At 30.6% G+C, this 13,132-nt stretch overlaps 1 pseudogene; it reads left to right on the top strand.

The window, feature by feature from the left end:
- Positions 1-796: 796 nt before the first annotated feature.
- Positions 797-1,110, top strand: LOC148278720 (high mobility group protein D pseudogene; annotated as a pseudogene).
- Positions 1,111-13,132: the final 12,022 nt, after the last annotated feature.

Here is a 13,132-nt window from a genome sequence, read left to right as displayed (position 1 = left end):
CTATACGTGCGATGTCACCGTACTCCTCCTAAACGGCTTAACCGATTTACGTGCGGTTTTCAGAAAAATATAGATCTTTGCGCTGTGCGTGTTCGTAGATATAAAAATTTTCAAGCGAGCCCGTAAAAAAGAAGTTAGGAGCATAAATGTTTTATTCATCGATCTACCAGGGTTGCATTCGAGGAAAATGCATTTGCAAAAAAATGGTAAGATGTTGTTTTTTTGTGTATGAAAAAGTTTGTTTTTGAATGTTAACAAACAGCATTTGTTTTTTGTGGATCTCAATCAGATTCGTTCCTTAAATTCCTTATAATTTCTACCCATTTATTGAATTTTGGTAACACGTAAATATTATTAAATTCAAAACATTTTTAAAAATCTTATTCCGACTTAAGTATACCCCTCTGTTCGTGAAATGACCGGAGTTTGACGTTTGCAAAAAAAAATCCATATTTGAAAAAATATTTATTTTTTGTTTTGGAATTCAGCCATAAACAAGTACCTAGGTACCTACTCGTATTCAATATAAACAAATTTTAGTTTTGGAATTTAATCACAAACAAGTACCTTGGTACCTACTTATCAATGAAAAGTATTTTGCCAACGTTATATGATAAGTATTTACAAAATCATGTTTCTAAAAGAGTTCACATTAGAATTATAAGGTACAACAATTAGTCCATAAAAATATTGCAAACAAAGGGCAATTGTAACATGTAACTGAAATTAAACAGTAACAATTATGTGAAAAAATATAACAGCTACAAACATAATAATAAAGAAATCACTATTATAAATGCTGTGGCTCAACGGCGCCAGGGAGGAGATCAAGCCGCAGCATCCGGCCTTAAAGTCACGGAGATCGCCAAGAAAGTAGGAGAGATGTGGCGGGCGATGAACGACAAGAGTGTGTGAGAGGACAAGGCCGCCAAAGCCAAGAAGCAGTACACAAAGGACCTGGCGTTCAACGCCAACGGAGAAAGTGGAAAGCCCAAGAACACCCAGAAAAGTGGGAAGAAGGCGGCAGCCAAGAAGCCCGTTACCAGCAAGAAGAAAAAGGACGAGTCAGAGGATGAGGTTTCCAAAGAGGAGGAAGAAGTGAGTGATTGATTATTATTATTGTTCCATTATTTTATTTATTTATTTACATACATGTAGTTATTTGAGACATACTCCATAGGACTAAAAGTCCCGTGTTGAGTTGGGACGTATAAATAGTTAACACAGACACATGAATATATCACCACAAATATAGGATTAGAATGTGTATGTTTTTTGTGTTGCATATTGTGTTCCTTTATGCGGGTAGAATGTAGGATAAAGTTCTGTGTTTGAAATAACTGTGTTGAGTGTTTTCGACTTAATGGGTTGGTACTTTTCTGATTAAAATCAAATTAAGTAAGGTGATTAGTCTGCGATGAAGAAATTTCGCAGTAAAAAACCACCTTTTAAACCGTTATTTTAAGCCCGCCCTACCGTTAATTGAACCCGGGATCGCAAGCGTGGTAGGCGAATGTGACAACTACTACTCTACGAGGCGAACGAGGATTTTTACCTGAGAGTAGCCATTGAATCAAAAACACTTGCCACGGTTCAAGTACTTTTTCAAACACATAACTGTATTTTCATCCGTCTGGACACAAACAAATAATATATATAATGGAAAAAGTTTATATTATTTATGTAAATACAGTAAACATTATTGAAAAATGACTTCAATTAAAATTAGAAGCTAATTTATCAGTTTCTCATTGCGTCCATTATTATTTAAATTAGACATTGAATTTTCACTGCTTCAAAAGTTGATAATTGTCTAATTGTTTGGAAATGATTTGAATCGGCAAGTCATCTTACGAAACGAAAATGCAGAAAGATGAAACAATTCTAATTGTCTCAATAATATGCTATTATTACACTCAATCAAGCAGAATAAATAGCCGATTTTGATGTATAAATGATAGCAAATACATTTTTCAACTATATTGTGTTGAGTTGTTCAATTGATATTGGTAAGTACAAAAATATTTGTATTTGAGATATTAAGAAAGCAATTCTGATTCATAAATAAAATTGTAATTTTTTAATTAAAAATCACGAAAAACCTAATGATAATTTAGTTAACAGAAGCGAAATAACCTTTATCAAGGGTAAAATAGTTGCATTACGAAACCAGTTGTAATAATTATTTTTAATCAATATGAATATTGACCGATTAAAACTAATGTCGAATATGTCAAAAATTAATATGTATATTTTTTGGGTGATCTCGTGTACGTTGGATTCGTTTGGGCTACCATTACAGCTTATTTGTAAATATTGAAAAGCTGATTTTATCAACATTATAATCTAAATCATTCCTTCCGTATGCCTTGAACGTAGACCTCGACTAAAGATAATATGAGAGTAGTATAAATGTGTGTTTTCTCTTTCAGCTGTTATAAAATATATTCAAACATAGTGTTTGTTTATATTTTGCAATGTAGTATTTATTTCTTTAGTGAGATTATGATATTAACCATTTTGTTTTTTTTTGCATAAAGCTCAGAGGGAATATAAAATAAATGTATATTTTATTCTATTTTATTTTATTTTATTGAAATAAACGGCACTTAGTGCCTTTTACATATTAGTTACAAATACAATTAAATATACATACATGTAAGCATAAGTAATACAGAGCTTTTAAAACAATATTATTAATTAAGAAAGTCTAAGAAATATAAACTTTATAAAATAATAAAATATTACCAGTTATATAATTATCGATAAAAAAAGATAATTTGGTATTTGAAATACTTTGAACCAGTTAAAAAAAAACTAAGAAAACGATTTTGAATAACATTTTTTAAAAAAATATATAAATGTATTATTATTGATAACTAATATTTAGGTAAATAGTATATGTTTATGTATAAAAATATATAATGATGTAAAAAAAATGACAAAGAGAAATATTTTTTACTTTATAAATTAATTCAAGAAAAGAAACGAAAACAGAAAAAAAACACTAATAAAGAAGTTTAAAACAAATTTTTAACAATAGTAACAAATAGTTACCTAGAACTATTACCAATGAAATAAAGAAGAAGAGCCGTTCTATATGTACTAAATTTCATGTGAAATGAGTCACCAATGTCCTGGTACTTATTGCCTAGAGAGTGAAGTCTATTGATGACTGCATTTTTACCAAATGATGTTGAAGTATTGTTGCCACAGTATTGGTAGGTTTGCCGAGTTGTCCTTTTCGGTACATTAAAACTAATTAGTGATAAAAGTGCAGGGGTGTCAAACATAGAATGGATTATTTTATACAAATTTAATAAATCAGTTATAACTCTCCTATCACTTAGTCTTAATAATTTCAAAATAAACAGTAACAAATTATAATTTAAGAATTCAATACAAACACCTAATTTAAAATTTATAAATCGTAAAAACTTATTTTGGACCTTTTCAATACAATATTGGTGCCTAGAATAATGAGGAGCCCAGATTGTAGAGTTGTACTCCAAAATGCTTCTTACAAGTGACGTTTATATTATTTTAAGTGCACCAATATCTTTAAAATCTTTAGCGGTTCTGATAATGAAACCCAACATTCTTAGAGATCTATTACTAATGCTATTAATGTGACCAATAAATGATAATTTGGCATTGAAAATAACACCTAAATCACGTTTTTCGGAAACGGATACAAGTTCAGAATTGCCAATAGAATAATTAAACATTATTGGAAACTTAGTCCTGTGAAATCTCATGATTTGGCATTTTTTTACATTTAGTTGGAATTTATTTGTTGAGCACCACGAAAATAGTTTATTTAAGTTATATTGGATAGTAATACAATCATCAATTGTGTTAATTACTATAAAAATTTTCATGTCGTCAGCAAACAACAAAACTTCGACACCATTAAATATGTCAACAATATCGTTGATAAAAATGTTAAAAAGTATCGGACCCAAATGGGATCCTTGCGGGACTCCACTAGTTGCCTCAATGGTACTGGATGTGGTGTCACAAATTTTTACTGCCAATGATCTACCATATGTATATAATAATACGTGTTATGTATTTCATGTATATTTTTTCAATAGGGCTATTCCAGGATAGACGGCCATAGTTATTTTGGAATTGAATACATTCGCCTTTATAACAAATGAAACAGCGAATTCATTATTAATCAAGTTCTTATTCATTATTCTTTCATTTTTATACAATAATACCAAGCAACTGACATAAATAATATTTTAAAACTCCGTGGTGGCCAACTGACTTATAGTGGTACGATGGCCATGCTAGTTAAGGTAAGATGACCCATGCTAGTTAAGGTAAGATGGCCATGCTAGTTAAGGTAAGATGGTCATTGAACGGACGCATTATCTTTGACTTTTCCCTTCCTTTAGTCACATTACTCAGATTTGTGTTTTATTCAGAGCAATAGATCTTGATACCACATGGGTGATATTTCTAATCCAAATCAGTACGGTTGTCATGCACCCAATGCGGATAAAACTGGGTATTTTTATGGGTATTTGGATGGTTCTAGTTTCCATAACAGACTATTTATCAAAAAACATAACGATAGTAATATATGACTGCTCTAGTGCCATAATTCAGAGTAAAAATACGGGAATGCATTTGTATGAAGAAAAGTCAGTGCCCGTTTCCTTTTAAGATAAAAATATTGCTTAATAATGCTTTTACATAATCATCAAAAAAGTTTTGGTTTTCCAATGAATACACATAGACGCATTCTGAGCCCTTAAAATTATTACATTTAACTCATGCCCGAACGCTTAGTAATCTTCAACACGTATTTAGTCATTCGGGATTTCGACGTGAGCTTGATATTTCATTCGAAACCAAAATACCTGATTGTGTTCTGAAAGCGTATTGAAACAATTTGGAAAAACGTAAATAAGATGGTGTTACTTTCCATCGGTAAGTAGGTACCTAGGTACTTATGTATGATTGAATGCCAAAATTTTTAATAATTAATTTTCAAATAAAAGATTCCTTTTGGAAATGTCAAACTCTGCTCTTATCGACAACAGGGGTGCATTTCATGTAGAAATACAATTTTCAAAATGTATTAAATGTGAGTTAATATTATTTTAACATTGCGGAATTTAAAGACATAAAAATCCTCATTACTAAACCCTAAAACTTACTACTTTGAACGTCACTAGTTCATACGTATCGACAAATTGTTTCGCAGATGATACTGTATTTGTACTTACGTAAAACACATAGCCAGAAGTATTCAACAAGACCGAAAGTGCATTAAATTGTGTCAAAAAATTGTTAGACAGAAATTTTTTGACACTTGGACAATCTGCCAAAGAACTTAAGATGAATCTGCACGTCAAATAATACAGTAATCCGGTATGCGCGTGCCCAGTAATAGAAAAGACAAACGCCATCATATATAAAGGAATTACCATTGATTCACTCCTCAGATTGAAAGAACACATCGATATATGTTTTATGAATGTATGTATGTGTATGCGCATGGGTGTATGTACGTGTGTGTGTATGTACATGTGTATATATGTGTGTATATATATACATATGTGTATACAAAATGTGTATACGAGTAAGTTTATATTTTATAAGTCTGTGCTCTCTATTCATATGTTAACTATTATAATTTACTAGAATGTAATTGCCTAGCTTGGAACGGGGTATGTATTATGTATCCTTGTTAGCTGGGCAAAATGAACGTAAAATTGTATTTTTGATAAAAGGTGTAAATTAATAAATAAATATTACTGCAAACCAAATAAAAAAACTTGTGTACTTATTCTACAATTTGAGAAATGTACTAAATATAAAAAGCTTAAGAACAGTGTACTTTGCGCTATGTCAAAGTATAATAGAGTTTGGGATCATAAGTTAGGGATCAGCATGGAAAACCGCGACCGATCCCCTAAAACAAGCTCAAAAAAGAATTCTTAAGACAATGTTAAAGTTGTCACCAGTTCAGTACACGTGTTGGAAGCAGTGGCTGTAATGGATGTTATTCCAATTTTCAATAGGGTTATACTATGCTATTGGTTCAATCACAAGACCCATAACCAAAAACATAGGAACCCGGGAAGTCATTGAAGAACTGCAGCCGGTTCCGAGAATGAGAACATATTATGGTCAATGTTCCCACTTATAATTTTGACCGAAATCCTTCAACAGTCTGCCAAAAAATGTTCGCGACACATCAACATATTCAAAATTCAAACAGAAAATAAAAATTATGTTAATAGACAGAAATGGAATCAACCCGGAAACTATAGTCACCCCATAATTTCGATTATCCAAGCTAATCTACCCACACGTAGTTGATACTTGTAACAATGTGTGTGGATTTAAATTAAATTATTTTCTTTATATTTATGTTGAAAATCTAAAATAATTAACAACGTAAAAAATATATATATCACACTAAAATGAAATTGTAAAATGTCTTCCTCGGCATGGGTTTTCCCAGTGAGGAATACATTGTAAATTCAATTTGTGATGTATCAAATAAATAAATCATAAGTGAGTTGTGGAAGATTTCTGGTTTAATTACCGTCAACGGACTTATCAGCTGAACTGACCGACAAGAATCGAATGAGAACTTGAGACGTCAAACGCGGAATAATTTTAAAAATCATAGCGCAGATAATTCGACACATTTTATTTTTTAAAATTGCGTTGGTTTAACAGTCTTTTAACAAATAAAATAATAACATTTGACATTTACACCTCATATTAATGAGATTTCTAATAAATCAATGAAATCGTTTTGTTATATTTTGAGAACGATTAAAGATTTCAAATCAATTTTATCTTTCAAAACTTTGTATGTATCAGTCAGGAGCATAATTGAATACAATTTAAGTATCTGGAGCCCATTTTATGGAGTTCATTCGTTAAAACTTGAGAGAGTGCAGATAAAATTTTAACATTTTATCAGTTACAAGCTATCTATTCCAATTGAATCTTTCATTTATGACTTCTTAACGAATACACTTGATTTGGATTTATCCAGAAGACAGAAACTAAGAGATTTTATGTTTCTCTTTAAGATAATAAATGGCATGCTGGACTCTCCTGACTTGCTAAATATGATTCAATTCCAAATACCTGTTGGAACTACAAGACATTATGTCCCATTTCATATAGATATTGCTTAGATATCTATTAATTATGCTATTAATTCACCTATTCCAAGATTGCACAGTCTAGGTAACCAAATCAGTTGTATTGACATTTTTCACATTAGCCAAATGAAGTTTAAACTTGCTATTAAATAAATAGTTTAGGATTGCTGTTATGTATTTATGTTAATATGTAAAAAGAGAAAAAGAAATGTACAAATAAATACATGTCAAATATATTTATAAACGTATGACTAGATATTTGTTTATATATATTTTTTTATAGTTTTTAAAATTAAAATTATTTTTTTATTTTATAATTTTTAATTTTTTGAAGGGTTGATTATTTTGTTTCTTTTTAAATTTTATTTTTAAAACCGTTAAAAACCCCTGAGCTCTTATCAGAGTACAGTTAGTATTATACCTAGGGTATTTAATATACATTGCAACAATCCCATCAAATCAATGATTTATGATTTTTGCTATTTCGAATATACTGCGTTATCTTTATTTTTATTATTGTTATTTCTTAAATTATTTTTTTTACTTAAGTATTAAAATACCAAAGTTATTATATTGAATAATGTTTAAAACAACTGGGTAATATGAAAATGAAAGAGTTGATCACCTAGCAAAGGAAGCATGCCTCCATGGAAGCATCCCTCACTCCTTTAGTCGCCCTACTGATGATTGTGTACCAACTATAATTAATAAAATCAGATCTGAGTGGACCATTTTCTGGCAGAATTCCTCCGCTAGGTTGTTTTATAAGAGTATTCAATGCTCCATCCCCATTACACCATGGTTTAAAATCGAAAAGCTATCGAAATTGAACATCTCTTTAATATCAAGAATGAGAATAGGACATTGTCTCGTTGCCTCGCATTTATCGAGAATAGGTGTCTTTACTTCGGCAATGTGTCTTTGTGAAAATGACGATGAGACATTAGATCATCTGTTTTTGACTGTCCCCTCTACGAAAGAAGCGAATTCCTTTAAAATACTTGTGAAGAATATAATACGTTCCCTCTTAACGTAAAATTTTTACTCGCCCAGAATGATTTCGATACTTATTTACTTCTGACTAAATTCTTAAGGACAAATAATAAAAATATTTGAATTTGTTATAAATTATTTGCCAAATTTAAATAATAAGTCTAATTGAATGTCCCTCTTTACTTTTGGCCCAAAATTTCATGTTATGTTTACGTTTAATTTAGACGGTAATAATATTTTATTGTCACATAACTCTTTCATACTGATTTGAACTACCTCACATTATATTTTATTTTTTCGTGGGTATTGGTTTTTTTTGTCGTTTACTGAAGCGTATATTCTTTAAATTTCTTATTCTTGTTTCTAAGAGCCAAAATCACTCGCAAACGAGTGGAGGCGTATAAAAAAAAAAAAACTGTGTAATACGAGTATGTGTATTGGTATTATATTATTTCATAATTTTGTAATAGAACACTGTTATGTTAAATGTATTTATGTTTATGTTTATAAAAGGCATTTTTGCTGGGAACACACTAATAAATAAATAATTTTAAAAAACACTTAACTTCCACATTGATTTATTTATTTTTTATTTATTCATACAAACTCAAAAAATGCTCTTTTTTTCTAGCGTATAAGAAAAAAAAAATATGTATCCAATTTCAAGACATTATATTTGTAACGTTAATATATCGACTTAACAGGAGAATTTCACAATTAACCTTTCCTAACAATATTTACGCAGAGGACAGCTTGCCAATAAAACCTAAGAGGATTAATTATTACAGGATATTCCTGATCCTCTTAACTCAGAAGTTGGACGGTAGCGGAGAAACAGGACAATATATTTTTTTCTATTTTCATTTTCCCTCGCAATATGCGCCACCCTCCGGTGCCGTGGCCATTTTGTTGAAGCTTATGCAAATTGCTCTTCCAAAATAGTGGAATTATCGCGAACCAAACACCTTACGGGTGACATATTTGGATTAACCCATGCACGATCGCATTATTACAAGACGCCGCTCTAGAAACGTTAATTATTATAAGAAATCGAAGACATTTAAAAAGTTTATTATACTGTCTCACTACCTAATTTGGTGTTTTAATAATAACAATAATAGTCCGATTATAAAACCCTAAAGTAAATGCATTTTGGAGCAGCGGTTACCAACCTACAGGTAATAAGAAAATATGTCTTTTTTTAAAAACATTTTTAAAGTAACATCTATTAAATACTGCAAAGTAAAAAACAAATATTTTGTTTTTTATTAGTAGCATAAATAATATTTTTAAATTTGTAATTTTGAATTCCCGCAAAAATGGCCATTCCATTGGTCACGCCCCTAATACGTCACGATTCATGTTTATTTGTTCCTGACCATTCAAATTTTTTTCGTCTTGACGTCACAACTATAAGGCCATACATGTCGCGTTTTTCTAGTGACGTATTTAAAAAAAAATATATATATTAAATTTAAATATGAAAACATTTCTCCGCGATATCCATATTGATTTTGAAAATACAATGAATTATTTTTAATCCATTTATGTACATGTATGTAATTGTTAACAATAAAATGTAGAATATATATGATAACATGTAATGATATAATAGCATAAGCTTATGTATGCTGTAAGCTCCTTTTCCCGATCGACAGAAAATATTTGCCGAGGTTTGTTGTAACCCACTATATTAGATGTGGTTGGACCATTCTCTTGACGTTTAATGTAACGATGTTATGTTTTATGTTTTTTTTTATGGGTTTGTATCATTGTTATATAAAATTTCGAACAATAATAATAAATGGTTTGATAGTTGTATATACATATGCCATTTGAAGTAAAAGGGCAACACTGTGGAGCTAATTGTTACAGTAACAACTTGTCCCCCCTTGTTGTAACAACTATCCCCTCTGACCCAAAATAAAAACAAATCGTTATGGCATTTACATGGAAAGTGTTATAATTTCGATATATTATCTGAATGTAAGCAGAGACATGTAGAGTTTTACCAATTTACTTTGAATCAACTTACCTCTTATAGTTGGTGAACAATTAATCTTCAAAATCAATCAACGACAGTTACTTTCAGATACGAAATACAGTATAATTGATTTTATTTGAATTACGCACGACCGGCAAGAGTGTCGTTCCGTCGAGCATTGCGGACACAATACCTAGACATGCTGTGCGACACGTACGTCACAGAACCTAGTGGTGGGGGAGTTATTTAGAATGTAACAACTAGCCCCGCCTTCCCCTACCGAAAAATCAGTAGGGATTACAGCGCTGGCCTCAGAGCAGGTACCGACCAGGGACAAGGGACCCGCAAGGTTGGCAGCTCTGAAGATCAGTAATGTAGGAAATGCTTGCTCTTTTTCTTTCAAGTCTCGTCTCAACTTCTGAAGATGAGGGTTTCAGACTCCCCAAAACAAGAATCCAGGCAACTCAAAACAATCTGTATCATAAAGGACATAAGATATTTAATGAGTTGCCAAAAGAGATTAGGGATGCTGAGTCTATAGCAACGTTTCGTGGGATGGCGATGACTTTTGTTAAAAACAAACATTCATATGGGTAGAACGTCATCGGAAAGCGTTTGGATTTTATAACAATGTTTTGTTTTTGAAATTATTTTTATACATGTATTTTGTTTATTAGTTTAGGTATAACTTGATGTTCAAAATTTATTTGTACAACTTTCTAAAATAAATACAATGCAATACAAGATCCATGATCTTCGTAGTAAAACTTTTATTGTCACAGTTGCAGCATTAATTTTGTAAATTAAAGTTTCGCGTAAAAATCATAAATTTTGTTTAACATAAAACTTATTTTGGTTGTAAATAATTTGTGTATAAATAAACAATGTACTATACGAATAAGTTTTATCTTTTTATTATTTTATCACTGATATTCTGTTGAGCAACTTTCTTGAACATATAAAGTGGGAATAAGCGTCAGTAGCTCAATCACAAATAACTATCGCCGTGCTAATAAGCGACGTGAAACCAATTTCTCACCATGGTTGTTTATCGTATTCGCGATCACAATGGAACATCCGCGAGCACCTAATATTAAAAGTCACAATATTTACGTTTCGCGACGCATAATCCTGCTGCGCAATCGCATTTTTAAATTTAACCGGTGAGAGTATAAAAAATATTCCAAAAGTGCTGTTTTATTTATTATTTATCACGCTATTTATTACATTTAGCCGGCGGTTGGCAAGCCAAATGTCAAGAAAAGCAGTCGCCATAGTAATTGTTATTTAATTTTAATTTTAATTTTTTATTTTTATTTAATATTGTTTTTTTCATAGTAAACGCCGATTTTTCGTGAATGAACTGTATTTATTTACGAAGAAAACAAAAACAAACCGACACGAGCGTTGATTTAGAGTTTACACACGGGTTGATTTATGACTGCGATAACTTAAGCATGTTCATTATTGTTTTTTTTTCATTCAATTCAATTAATTTATTTTAAATATAACATGTACATTCCAAACATATATTCAATACGTACATATTATAAAAAAGAAAGGAAAAATGTGATAACTGAAATGCTTAGCATGTTTTTAAGCACGTCGATAGTTATTTGTGATTGAGCTACTGGTGTAGGTTTGAGACTACGATAAAATTATTGCACCGCGAACAGTCTATAATACTGACTGAACGCATATATGTGCAAGTGTTGCAAAACACGCACGATAAAAGGCACTTAAATGTATTTTTTGGAGACGGTAAAATAAGTACGACATATTAGTAAATAAAAATAAAAATAAAAATAATTAAATTTAAATATAACAGAATAAAAAAATAAATAAATTGAGATTGTTTTTATTTCTCAAATAGATAATTCATGTATTGGAGAACTCTGTTTAAAACGACATACAGGAAATATATTTTAAAAATGTAGGGTTTTTGATATAAAATCGTTATATACAAAGAATTGTTTACGTCAAATCCATAAAGACAAAATAAATAGTAGTGTTTCTACGTTACAAAACGTAAGTACGTGATCTAGAACAAGTGGTAACATCTTAATTTCAAAATTAAAAACAACTACGGCACAACATCATTATACTTACAGAGGAATATTTTTCTTTAATGAGATGAACAAAGAAAATAAATGTGCAATAGGGAATACAACAAATTTAATAAAGAATTTTTGTATAGCACTGATTAAAAACACAATTTTTATGTTATCCTAAAAATATTAATAATTTTAAACAAAATATTCAAATTATTGTAAGATGTCACTTCTCATTATGAACACAAACACTGTTTTTTCTTTTACGTACTGGGAAACGTTAATGTTAACATATGTTTTGAATTTATTTAATAATTGAATTTAAAAGTAATATTTGATACTTATATTTGTTTATCATTAACATGAGAACCCAAAGAAATGTCGATAAAACATCGCACACATGACGCTAACAGTGTAAACATGCAAGACGGACAGTGCACGTAAATGCAATTTGCAGGTTGGGTTTTTGTCACAATCACTCTGAAAATATTTAATTTTGCTTATCACTTTTGGGTGAGCCTCATACACCAGGTTTGCGATTATTTATGTTTATCATACTATTGATGTTACTAAATAGATCTAATTTTTCGGAACGCATTACAGAAATATGGCAAGGGTCAAAATGTTTCGTGAACATCACTCGTATTTTATTTCTATTCGTTACTGGGTTGGATGACATAGGGTTATACAGCCTAAGATGACATACTTTGTCATCTAACTAAATTACGAAAAATGTATACGCTTTTTTATCTTATTATTTGTTTTTCTCTTGTCCCTTAAATATTCCGCTTTGGAAGACACTGAGATCTTACACACCAACCATAGGCATCCAGACTGTAAAATTTTACGGGAAAGCACTTTTCCATGAACTCTCCCAAATACCAAAAGCAAAAGAGCATTTGGAAATACCAGAAAATCTCTAGGCTCGCGAGTTTTAACTAGTAGTCCACAAATGACAG

This window comes from Micrasema longulum, unplaced genomic scaffold (assembly GCF_059751315.1).
Source record: "Micrasema longulum isolate JH-2025_06_02 unplaced genomic scaffold, ASM5975131v1 h1tg000834l, whole genome shotgun sequence".
Lineage (NCBI taxonomy): Eukaryota > Metazoa > Arthropoda > Insecta > Trichoptera > Brachycentridae > Micrasema > Micrasema longulum.
Note: the sequence above shows the minus strand (reverse complement) of the source record. Positions and strands in the feature narration are given on the sequence as shown.